Source organism: Loxodonta africana, chromosome 13, assembly GCF_030014295.1.
Source record: "Loxodonta africana isolate mLoxAfr1 chromosome 13, mLoxAfr1.hap2, whole genome shotgun sequence".
NCBI classification, from domain to species: domain Eukaryota; kingdom Metazoa; phylum Chordata; class Mammalia; order Proboscidea; family Elephantidae; genus Loxodonta; species Loxodonta africana.
The window spans coordinates 89,903,642-89,916,718 of NC_087354.1; positions in this window are offsets into that span (position 1 = coordinate 89,903,642).

Here is a 13,077-nt window from a genome sequence, read left to right on the forward strand (position 1 = left end):
AGCTGTGTGGATTTTACAAAAAGCCACAAAAGGAGACTGAAAATATTAAATCCTAGGGTTCTGGGGGAGCCCTGGTAGCACAGTGGTTACGAGCACAGCTGCCAACCAAAAGGTTGGCAGTTTGAAAGCACCAGCAGCTCCTTGGAAACCCTATAGGAACGGGGCCATACCATTTGCAATAAAAAACAAAAACAAGTGTTATATTACTGGTCCTTGGTAGACCTATGAGACACTAACTGACATTAGAGCCAGAGATCTCTATCATAAGCTGGATTCTATCAGGCCTATCAACTTATAAGGTCCAGTGGACCTGGAAAAAATTATCATGAAATAAATGTAGAGTAGGCAGGATGCTGAAATAGCACAAGAGCACACAAGCATGTTGCATGAGTAGGTTGCTCAGACTGCTATGTCATCCACCACAGTAGTTTCAGAGCTTCTTTAACTCACATTCCTGGCTGCACTGGAAGATTCCCATTAAAACAAGCTATTGGGGGAGGAAAAATACCTAAACTGATTTATAGATGGGTAAGTCCTTAAAGAAAACAGTGAAGAATCTCTTCTCAATGGCCAGAACTTTGGGCCACGGACTTGATCATTCACTTTCAATGGAAAAGACAAGATGAGAATAAACGTTTACTCATGGGAAGTGGGAAATAATATGGTAGGTCAAACGCTCATGGGTGGAGAAAGTTTGAAAGATCAAGGACAATAAAATCTATATAAAGGGATATAGGTATATTTATGAGAGTGAACATGAAATATTAATATTGTTGTAACACTTTTTAGTATACCACTGACACCATCCACCACAGAAGAACACTAGAAAACTATGTAGTCAGTTGATGTCAGCCAGCCTTTGATATCAGCTACCACTGTGTTGGCACAATGGGCTCATGAATGGAGTAGTCATGATGGCTTAGACATACTACATGAGCCTAAGCACATGACTCCTGACCAAAACTACTCTAACTACTGCCATTTAGATGTCCCAACTACCAGCAATAGAAATCAACACTGAATTCACTCTAGAGCACCATGCCTCAAGGAAATCCTATATTCGTTGATGACAAGTAGATTACATTGAACCTTTACACCCTGGATGGGCAGCATTTCCCTTGGTCTCAAATCAATATACATTCCAGATAAGGGTTCACCTTTCTTGCCTGAATTCTTGGACATCATTACTGAGTATTTATAATGTTTAATTCACTATAAAGCTAAAATTCATAACCTACACCTGAAGCAAACACCCATCTGATAGCCAAGGAAGTGGGGGGAGGAGCAGGGGACATTTGACTATAATGTCTGCTGGTACTATCACGTTCTGCACCTCCCATGGGTTACCAGCTTGATAGAGAATGAGTGTTAATGTAAGGAACCAGTTTGAGATGATATCATCCTGTAATGATGGGGTTCTATTCTTTAAGGTGTGGTATATATCCCACATCAATATTAACCGAGTTACAACAATTAATTAAACCTCTGAGTTTTACAGCAATTATACTATTGATTTGGATATATACTGTGTGTCTCAAAGGTACTCTATGCACATCTGGAAGTTGAAGTAACAGCAATTACCACCACTCCAGTTACCCTCTGAGTAACTTGTGCTTTCTACCTCTGCAAACTTAGGCTTTCTATGTCTAAAAAGCATGGTTTCCAGAGGGGGATCTCTTCGTTACACTTGGAGGCACAGAAAATAATCCTGTTGGACTTTAAGCTATAGCTTCCACCTGTTGATTTGACTCAGGATTTGTGTGCCAAGAGACCAGCAGGCATGGAAAGGAGTCACGAAACTGGCAGGAGTAATTAACTCTGATCTTCATAAAGTGGAAGGGCTTTTACCCAATGAGGACAGGGAAGAATACACTTGGCAGCCAGGTGATCTCCTAGATCATCTTTTGCTACGTCCTTGCACAATTTTTATTGTAAATAGGTTAGTGCAGCGGTCGCAACCTGAGAAGCCATGGTAACCAGGAGTTCAGTAGCGTTAAGGATGAGTGTGGGTCACTTTGCCAGACAGATATCCTATACCATCAAAAGTACAAGCCCAGAGTAAGGGAGAATCTAAATTGGTTACAAGGGGGCAGGGAAATGACAAATATCAATTGTGGCCTTTGAAACCACCTCCAGTGACATGGGCTGTAATTTTGTCACAACTACCTTTTGTAAAGTATCTCTGTGGAAAGAAATAAATGAGAAAACTGGAAAAACTGTCTTAGGATAGAGTGAACTTACTGCATGAAGTAAATGGATCCAAGCAGTGCAAGGGATAAACTATACTGAATGTTTTGGTGAGCTGCCCAGGTACCTCATTCATGAATGGAGAACTCTCTTCTTTTAATTTTTCCCCTACTAAGAACTTCGGATGCTAATTGTTCATAGCTGAATCCTTTTCCAGGAATTACCTTTGACAAAAAGGAGATACCTTCCTGAATATTATGATTTTTTCTTGAGGGAGCTCATATTCAATGATTGATAGATGTGAGGGTTTAAATCCTAGCCCCCGTGCCTACACTTCGATCACTTCTGTAGGGCAATTCTCACTCCAGAATTCACCTGAGGTATTTGTTCCAGTGCATTTTAACTTATCTTCTTCCTTCAAACAACTTGTTTAAAAAAAAAAATTGGCATAGCAGCAGTTAGGAAACACCTTGGGGCAATGGGGTGGGGGGACAGGCATTTGGCAAACAAAGGTAGAAGGCGTGCATTATTTGCAATAAATATATATATATATGTGTGTAGACATATATACACACACATATAACATTTTAGTCATAAACTGGGAACAACGGTAGTATTTTTTTTTTTTTAAAAAAACTTTTTTTTTTATTTTTCAAAGATTTTAGATATTTTGTCTTTTCAAAGTTTTCAACAAACTTATACCGTACCCTTACCCGCTGCGGTCGAGTTTATTCCGACTCATAGCGACCCTACAGGATGGAGTAGAACTGCCCCATAGAGTTTTCCAAGGAGCGCCTCGTGGATTTGAACCTCCGACCTTTAGGTTAGCAGCCGCAGCACTTAACCACTATGCCACCAGGGTTTCCAACAAACTTATATTGTGTGCAAATCATATTGAAGAATATCTTCTGCAAGATATTTTTTTATCTGCTCATTATTTAATCCCTCATTTATTTATTGACTATGCAATGAACTGTGCTAGGTGTGGGAGTAAAAAATCTTAAGATATTTTGATAATTAAGGGTTTTGTTAATTTTATTTCTTACAGGATGATGCACCTTAGTTTGATATATAAGACTTGAAAGAACTAGGCTTGCTAAATGCATCTTATCCCTTCTAATTTTTAAGCACACCCAAGTCACACCTAGTGTTTGTATTCCCCACACATGCCTTTGGGCTTTACAGAAACTGTTTTATTTTAACTGGAATGCCTCCTTATTTTCCTCCACTCCCAAGCCTTTCTTCATCTTGGACTAGTTAACTATTTATTGTGATTACAGATGCAGTCAAAGTAATAACTTCTACAGGAAGCCTTCCCTGATTACTCATTTGCTTCCTCCTGGACCAATTGCCTAATCGTGTTTCCTATCTTTATTTTGGCATGTGTCATGTTACACTGGAATGATCTGTCAGGTCTCCTCTTTATAACACAAGAGATTATGGCTTATTCATCTGTGCTGACTCTTCCTCAAATTTAGCCCTATAGTAGGCATACAATCGATGCTATTGTAGCTGAGATTGGAATGGACCAAAACTGGCTTAAGTGACATAAAGCTAACATCAACTGGGGTTGCTAGATGCTCTGATAAATGCCTCTTCCCCACTGTTTTCTTAGATTACTTCTCAGTTAATTTGGATTTTTTTATACTAATAAACACTTATTTCCTGAAATTATCTTAGAATAGTTTTCACTTTTTTTTCAGGTGATAAAAATTTTTGTTTTTGTGAGAATTTGTCTGAGCTATTGATCTGGAACCCAAGGGAAAGAAAATCAGTACTAAGTTGTTGAGTTGAATTTATGAGATGCTCACAAAAAGAAAAACACACACAACAAAAAATGGGAGAATACCATCTAGAACAAGTATCTCAAATTACAGAAGTTATACAGATGATTAACCTTCTTTCTGATTTGGATCTTGGTTGTTATGGTATTGAGAAAGTGCTGAATCTTTTCAGCTTTATAATGTATTATGACAGGATGGGGTTTTAAAAATTATAAAAATGTATAAGTGAAGCCAGCGACACTAAAGAACTACTACTAGTTAATGAGGAAGAGATCACAATATAAAAATATATATTACACAACTAATAAAAGGGTGCTATTAAAGTTCCACCAGGTGCTCCTTGGAAACCCTATAGGGCAGTTCTACTCTGTCCTATAGGGTCACTATGAGTCGGAATCGACTGAATGGCACTGGGTTGGTTTTTTATTAAAGTGTATATCACAGCCTTCAGTATGCATTACACCTCAACATAAAGAAAACAAAAATCCTCACAACTGGACCAATGAGCAACATCATGATAAACGGAGAAAAAATTGAAGTTGTCAAGGATTTCATTTTACTTGGGTCCACAATCAACAGACATGGAAGCAGCAGTCAAGAAATCAAAAGACGCATTGCATTGGGCAAATCTGCTGCAAAGGACCTCTTCAAAATGTTGAAGAGCAAAGATGTCACCCTGTAGACTAAGGTGAGCCTGACCCAAGCCATGCTATTTTCAATCACATCATATGCATGTGAAAGCTGGACAATGAATAAGGAAGACTGAAGAAGAGTTGAAGGCTTTGAATTGTGGTGTTGGTGCAGAATATTGAATATACCATGGACTGCCAAAAGAACAAACAAATCTGTCTTGGAGGAAGTGCGGCCAGAACGCTCCTTAGAAGCAAGGATGGTGAGACTGTGTCTTACATACTTTGGACATGTTGTCAGGAGGGATGAGTCCCTAGAGAAGGACATCATGCTTGGCACAGTACAGGGTCATTGGAAAAGAGGAAGACCCTCAACAAGGTGGATTCACACAGTGGCTGCAACAGTGAGCTCAAGCATAACAACGATTATAAGGATGGCGCAGGACCAGGCAGTGTTTCGTTCTGTTGTGCATAGGGTCGCTGTGAGTCAGAACCGACTCGATGGCACCTAACAACAGCAACAACATCACAGCAACAAGTAAGCCACCACAGTAAGGTAAACTGACAGGCATGTGGTGTTGGTATGATGCTGGAAATAAATATCAGCAGGGTCACCCAGAGTGAACAGGTTTCAGCTGAGCTTTCAGACTAAGACAGACTAGGAAGAAGGACCTGACAGTCTAATTCTTACGAAACTGGCCAGTGAAAACCATATGAATAACAGCAGAACTGTATCTGGTATTATGTCAGAAGATGAGCTCCTCAGGTTGGAAGGCCCTCAAAATACAACTGGGGAAGAGCTGCCTCCTCAAATTAGAGTCACCCTTAAGGTCTTGGATAGAGTCAGGACCTTCATTTGCTGATGTGGCACGACTCAAGATGAGAAGAAACAACAACAAACATCCATTAATAATTGGATTGTGGCATGTACAAAGCTAGGAAAATTGGAAGTCCTCAAAAATGAAATCAAATGCATAAACATTGATATCCTAGGCATTAGTGGACTAAAATGGACTGGTATTGGCCATTTTGAATCAGACAATCATGTGGTCTACTATGCCTGGAATGACAAATTGAAAAGAAATAGCATCACATGCATAGTCAAAAAGAACATGTCAAGATCTATGCTGTAGTACAACACTGTCATTGATAGGGTAATATCCATAAGTCTTCAAGGAAGACCACTTAATAGGACTATTATTCAAATTTATGCACCAACCACTAAAGACAAAGGTGAAAAAATTGAAGATTTTTACCAACATCTGCAGTCTGAAATTGATCATACATGCAATCAACATGCATTGATAATTACTGTTGATTGGAATGTAAAAGCTGGAAACAAAGAAGATGAAACAGTGGTTGAAAAATACGGCCTTCGTGATAGAAATGACACTGGAAATCGTATTACAGAGTTTTGCAAGGCCAATAACTTCTTCATTGAAAATATCTTTTTGAACAACATAACTGGCAACTACACGTGTGGATCTCGCCAAGTGGAATACACAGGAATCAAATGGATTACATCTGTGGAAATAGACAAAGGAAAAGCTCAATATAATCAGTCAAAACAACCTCAGGGGCCAACTGTGGAACAGACCATCAATTGCTCATATGCAAGCTCATGCTAAAACTGAAGAAAATTAGAGCAAGTCCATGAGAGCCAAAATAGGACCTTGAATATATTCCACCTGAGTTTAGAGACCATCTTACGAACAGATTTGATGCATTGAACACTAATGACTGAAGACCATATGAGTTGTGAAATGACATCAAGGACAGCACACAGAAAGAAAGCAAGTGGTCATTAAAAAGGAAGAAAAGACCAAAAGAGATGTAAGAAGAGACTCTGAAAGGTGCTCTTGAATGTAGAACAGCTAAAGAAAAAGGAGAAAATGTTGAAGTATAAGAGCCGAATAGAAGATTTCAAAGGGTGGCTCAAGTAGAAAAAGTAAATTATTTAATGAAATGTGCAAATATCTGGAGATAGAAAACCAAAAGGAAAGAACATGCTCAGCATTTCTCAAGCTGAAAGAACTGAAGAAAAAATTCAAGCCTCAACTTGCAATAATGAAGGGTTCTACAAGGAAAATATTACAGGATGCAGGAAGCATCAAAAGAAGATGGAAGGAATACATAGAGTCACTGTGCCAAAAAGAATTGTTCTATATTTAACTGTTTCAAGAGGTAGCATATGATCAGGAATTGACAGTAGTGAAGGAAGAGATCCAAACGACACTGAAGGCAATGGTGAAAAGCAAGGCACCAGATATTGACAGAATACCAATTGAGATGTTTCAACATACAGAGCAGATTTGGAAGCACTGATTCATCTATGTGAAGAAATTTGGAAAAGAGCTCCCTGGCCAGTAGACTGGAAGAGAGCCATACCTTTACCTATTCCAAATAAAGGAGGTGCAACAGAATGTGGAAATTATCTAACAACATCATTAATATCAGACACAAGTGAAATTTCACTGAAGATCATTCAAAAGCAGTTACAGCAGTACATCCACAGGGAACTTCCAGAAATTCCAGCTAGATTCAGAAGAGGGCATGGAATGGGGGATATCATTGCTGATGTCAGATGGATCATGGAAGAAAGGTGAAAACACCAGTAGTATGTTTACCTGTGTCTTATTGGCTATGCAAAGGCATGTGACTGTGTGGGTCACAACAAATTATGACTAACATTGCAAAGAATGGGAATTTCAGAACACTCAGTTGTGCTCATGAGGAACATGTAAGTAGACCAAGAGGTAGTTTTTCAAACTAAACAAGGGTTTAAAGTCAGGAAAGGTGTGCTTCAGGGTTATATCTTTTCACCACACTTATTCAATCTGTATGCTGAGCAAATAACCCAAGAAACTGGACTATATGGAGAAGAATGTGGGAGCAGAATTAGAGGAAGACTCATTAATAGCCTGTGATATGCAGATGAAACAACCTTGCTTACTGAAAATGATAAGGACTTGAAGCACTTATTGATGAAGATCAAAGACCACAGCCTTCAGTATGGGTTATACCTCAACATAAAGAAAACAAAAATCCTCATAACTGGACCAATAGGCAACATTATGATAAACAGAGAAAAGATTGAAGTGGTCAGGGATTTCATTTTACTTGGATCCACAATCAACAACCATGGAAGCAGAAGTCAAGAAATTAAATGACCCTTTACACAAAAGACCTCTTTAAAGTGTTAAAAAGAAAATATGTCAATTTGAAGACTAAGGTGCATCTGACCCAAGCCATGGTGTTTTCAGTTGCCTCATGTGCATGAGAAAGCTGGACAATGAATAAGGAATACTGAAGAAGAATTGATGGCTTTGAATTATGGTGTTGGTGAAGAGTATAAAATATACCATGAACTGTCAAAAGAATGAACAAATCCGTCTTGGAAGACGTATAGTCAGAATGCTCATTAGAAGCAAGGATGGTGAGAGTTCTCATCTCATATACTTTGGACATTTTATCAGGAGGGACCAGTCCCTGAAGAAGGACATCATGCTTGGTAAAGAAGAGGGTCAGTGAAAAATAGGAAGACCCTCTATGAGATGGATTGACACAGTGGCTGCAAAAATGGGCTCAAACATAGCAATGATTGTGAGAATGGCACATGACTGGGCAATGTTTTGTTTTGTTGTACATGGGTTAGTATGAGTCAGAATTGACTTCAGGGTACTAACAACATTAATGTATGATGCTAACATGTTATAAAGATTGGGCCAGAATACCCAGAAATGCCTAAACCTACCGTGGTCCCAACCACCTCCCCACTCGATGTAGTCCTAAAAAAATGGAACAGTGGAAAAGCAAATAAATATTTTGAATTCTTAGCAGAAGCTTCAGTACCAAACTTTAATTTCAAAATTCCAAAATAATCAAGTCAGTTCTCCTCACACCTGTAACACAACACATTACCAATATATAAATTCAAAATAGAGAAATTAACATTTGAGTGGCATTAAAACAAACCTGACCCAAAAAAATCAATCATCGAAAACATTTTTTTCCCTGATGCCTTCTTCAAAATAGATTAAAACTGCTTACTCCAGGCCTTCTGATATCATAATAGAAATCATGTGTCTTAATGCTAAGAATGAGAATAAATTATTTCTTCTTGGAGAAATCACCCTGGTCTGCTAAGTAAGTAGTTTCATTTTTTATCATTTTTCTCATAAAGAAACAAGAGAGTGAAAAGAGACCAATCTTATGAGCACTGACACCCTTTGTGGTTACCTTAATATTTACCCCTACTTTTTTAAGTTTAAACCTAACTTTTTTTTTTTATCTCTTTATAGTGCCTTGACTTCTTTGCCGTATGAAAGATCTATGACTACATTTTTTAGTCCCTCTTTTTTATTGATTTAATGTTGTCATCCTTTACGTAATGACATCCATGATTCCCTGTTTTGAACATTTTTTTTTCCTTGATTTAGTTTTGTGGTTTCCCTGTCTGGGTTGATATCTGGTTGCTCTGTCCTGTGTTGTAGTCTTGGGTTTTTATCAGATGTTACTGATTTCCTAACCAGAGAACTGCCTTTAATATTCTTGTAGTTTTGGTTTGGTTTTTGCAAATTTCCTAAACTTCTGTTTATCTGGAAATGTCCTAATTTTGCCTTCACATTTGAGACACAGTTTTGCTGGCTATATAATTCTTGGCTCACACTTTTTTTTTTCTTCAAGGCTTTATATATGTCATCCCGTTGCCTTATTACATGCATGGTTTCTGCTGAGTAGTCCAAACTTATTTTTATTGACTCTTCTTTGTAGGTGACTTTTTGTTTATCCCTAGCCACTCTTAAAATTCTGTATCTTTGGCTTTGGTAAGTTTATAATATGTCATAGTGACTTCCTTTTGGGATCTGCCTTGTGTGGAGTTCAATGAGCATCTTGGAGAGATATCTTCTCATCTTTCACAATATCAGGGAAGTTTTCTGCTAACAAATCTTTAACAATTCTGTCAGTATTTTCTGTTCTCCCTCCCTATTCTGGTACTCCACTCACTTACAGGTTATTTATTTTGATAGAGACCCACATGATTATTAGAATTTCTTCATTTTTTAAATTTTTTTATCTGATCTTTCTTTGAATATTTTGGTGCCAAGTGTTTATCTTCAGTCTCACTAATTCTGACTTCCATTTCAATTCTGCTCCTCTCTGACTTTCTACTGAGTTGTCTAATTCTGAAACTTTATTGTTAATCTTCTGAATTTCTGATTGCTCTCTTTCTATGGATTTTTGCAGCCTATTAATTTTTTCATTATGCTCTTGAATAACCTTAATTTCCTCCACTGCTTTATCTGTGTGTTCTTTGGCTTGTTCTGTGTTTTGCCTGATCTCCTTTCTGATTTCTTGAGGAGTTCTGTATATTAATCTTTTGTATTCTACCTCTGTTAATTCCAGTAATATATCTTCATTGGGAAGATTCCTTGATTCTTTGTTTCAGGAAATTGTTGAAACCATCATAGTATACTTCTTTATGTGATTTGGAATTGACTGTTGTCTCTGAGCCATCTATAAGTTATTGTATTAATTTATTTTATGTTTGCTTGCTGTGTCCTAGCTTCTTGCTTTGTTTTGCTTTGATATGCCCAAACAGGCTGCCTGAGTGATGTAGCTTGACTATTGGAGTCTTCGAAGCTCTAACATCCTGTCACCAGATGGCTAGAGCTGTTACCAGGTATATGAGCCTAGGGGTCCATTCACTTTTCTTGTATGGACTCAGCTCAGGTGTCCAGGTAGTCTGTCACTAAGTGTGTGGTACAGGCTCTCACCTACAGTCTTAGAGGAACAGGGGTGAGTGGTGTAGGCACAGGTACCTGGTTGCAGCAGGGGTTCACACTCTGAGCAAGACAGGGGGCTGACAACTGTCCCCCAAGTGTCTGTGAGGAAAGCACATCCTTGTTCCCTACAGCACGCAGGTAGGTGGATTCTGTAGGTGGACCATGGGTACCCAATGCTTTTGCCTGTAAGGACTGAGAGGCACCACTTATCCTTGGACCCCTGTCATGGGTGGCTATGTGGTATAGGTGGAGCCACCAGTCTTCAGACCACTGATGTGGGTAGGTGAGGACTCTGCTTAATAGGCAGAACAGTGTCAAACTTCCAAACCCTGCCTCTCTACCGCACAGCTGAAACAGTTGAAGTCAGACCTCAGGCACATACACTGTTGCAATGTGCAAACAAGGGCCTAAGCTGCTGAAATGGGCCCACATAGGTCCACGCAGAGGTGAAAGGCATTCAAAGTCTGTGGACCACTTGTGCCTGGACAGGAGCTGCTTTTGCCCTGAGTTCCCAGCTTCAGGGACCAGCAGATTATTTTTTCCCCATTTGTTAATTTGTTTCTTCTCCAAGGCCAGGAGAATGGCTCAGGGTACACAGGAGAATCCATCTCAGGCCCAGGGAAATTCACTGCCACTGCAGCCAGCTCCCGGGCTGGGGCAGAGGGAGGAGGGATCAAATAAATGGGAGAGGGTTATTTTGAAAGGGGTGCTTTTTGATCCATGCAGTAAATTAGATGCAAGTACTTATCTTTTTCTACGAGCTCTGTTCTTCGCTGATTCTGGAGGCGCGAGTAGACTCTGCTGCTCGCTCTCTCTCACTGTGGAAAACGTGTCCTGAATGCTACCACCAGCCCTGCCTCAGTTGTGCCAGGGGATTGGGGCTGAGGGGAGCTGGTTCCTGCCGAGTCAGGTCTGGCAACTCCTTGGTGCTTCTGAACCGTCTCTCCCTACCCCTGACACTCAGTCCCATTTCTTAACTTTGCCTGTGATGTGCAGGGCTCCTAGCTTATCTATATGTAATGGATTCACTGGCTTTTTCAGGTCTTTGATGTAAAGATGGACCACTGGAAGCATTTGACTACTCCACCATCTTGGTTCCACCTTGCCTTTGTTTGTTTTTTCATTGCCATCAAGTCTATTCTGAGATATAATATACAGTATTAGAATAGAGGCCCCATAGGACAGATTAGAACTGCCCCATAGGGTTTCCAAAGGATGGTTTCCAAATTGCTGACCTTTTGGTTAACAGTTGAGCTCCTAACCACTGCACCACCAGGAAACTACTGATAGCCCAACTCAGTTAAAACTTTATAGTAATAAAACTGATAACCCAGCCTGGTTAAAATTTTAATACTTAAAAGTGTGGCCCAGTAGGATGTCCTTCAATCTGATCAACCCAGAGTACCTCATTTTCTTTGAGAGTGGAGGAATGATAGTATCACAGATAGGATCTCTTTTTCTTGAGTGGAAATATTCAGAGCCACATATTTTTAGGTAAATGGAATAAATGTACTAAGTTCTTTAAAACTTGAGAAAAACAGACATGTTTTTCATTGTACAAGAAGGCACATTACAGTAAGTGCTATAGTAGAAATGTTGTGAAAACAATGTTGTGTTTTCCATTCCAGTTCAATATTGTTTTGCTCTTTGTGATGTGGATGAATACTAATACTTCAAAAGTTGTGTATACTGAAGGTGATAATAATGACCTTAAGATCAAAATTAAATTTTCAGTTGATGAAACTCTTCCAGCAGTTTACCGCTCGGAGAGTTTTATTTTCACAGGGGTCACTTGTCAGAATTCTGAGATACCTTATTTGTCTGCTGTTGAAATCTGATTGCCCACCCCAACACTCATCTCCAAAAAACATCTATTTCATGACTTTGGTCAATTTTAAGCTTGGTAAGTACAATATAAAAAAAAAAAGTACATTACATATTGACATTAAAAGTGAAAATCAGGAAGATGAATGGTAGGTAGGAACTCACTGAGGCTGATAGGAATCATTTATCTTAACAGCATGATAGAATAATCACACCTTGAGAGGGTGTATGAGATTCTAGACATTGATTTTAAGAACTGTCGAAGTTCAGGAAGGTCTACAATTTTCAAATGCAGAGACTCTTTCAAGCTTATTAACCCCCAAATAGTTGGAATTCCATACTTGGAAATAGATAAACACTGTCTGCCCAACATTGTCAAGGTGTGAAGTATCACACAGAAGATAGCTAAGTCTAACATAAAGCTATCGAGTACGTGTTATTACACGTTAATGTTCTTCCAAGATACCTAATATGGAGTTTAAAAATAATGTGGGCAAATTTGCTGCAAAAGACCTCTTTAAAGTATTGAAAAGTAAAGGTGTCACCTTCAAGACTAGGGTATGCCTGACCCAAGCCATGATGTTTTCAATTTCCTCGTATGCATGCAAAAGCTGGACAATGAATAAGAAAGACAGAAGAAGAATTGAGAATTGATGCCTTTGAAATGTGGTGTTGGCAAGGAATATCAAAGATACGGACTGCCAAAAGAATGAACAAATCTGTCTTGGAAGAAGTACAACCAAAATGCTCCTTAGAAGCGAGGATGGTGAGACTACATCTCACATACTTTGGACATGTTATCAGGAGGAATCAGTCCCTGGAGAAGGACATCATGCTTAGTAAAGTAGAGGGTCAGCAAAAAGGAGG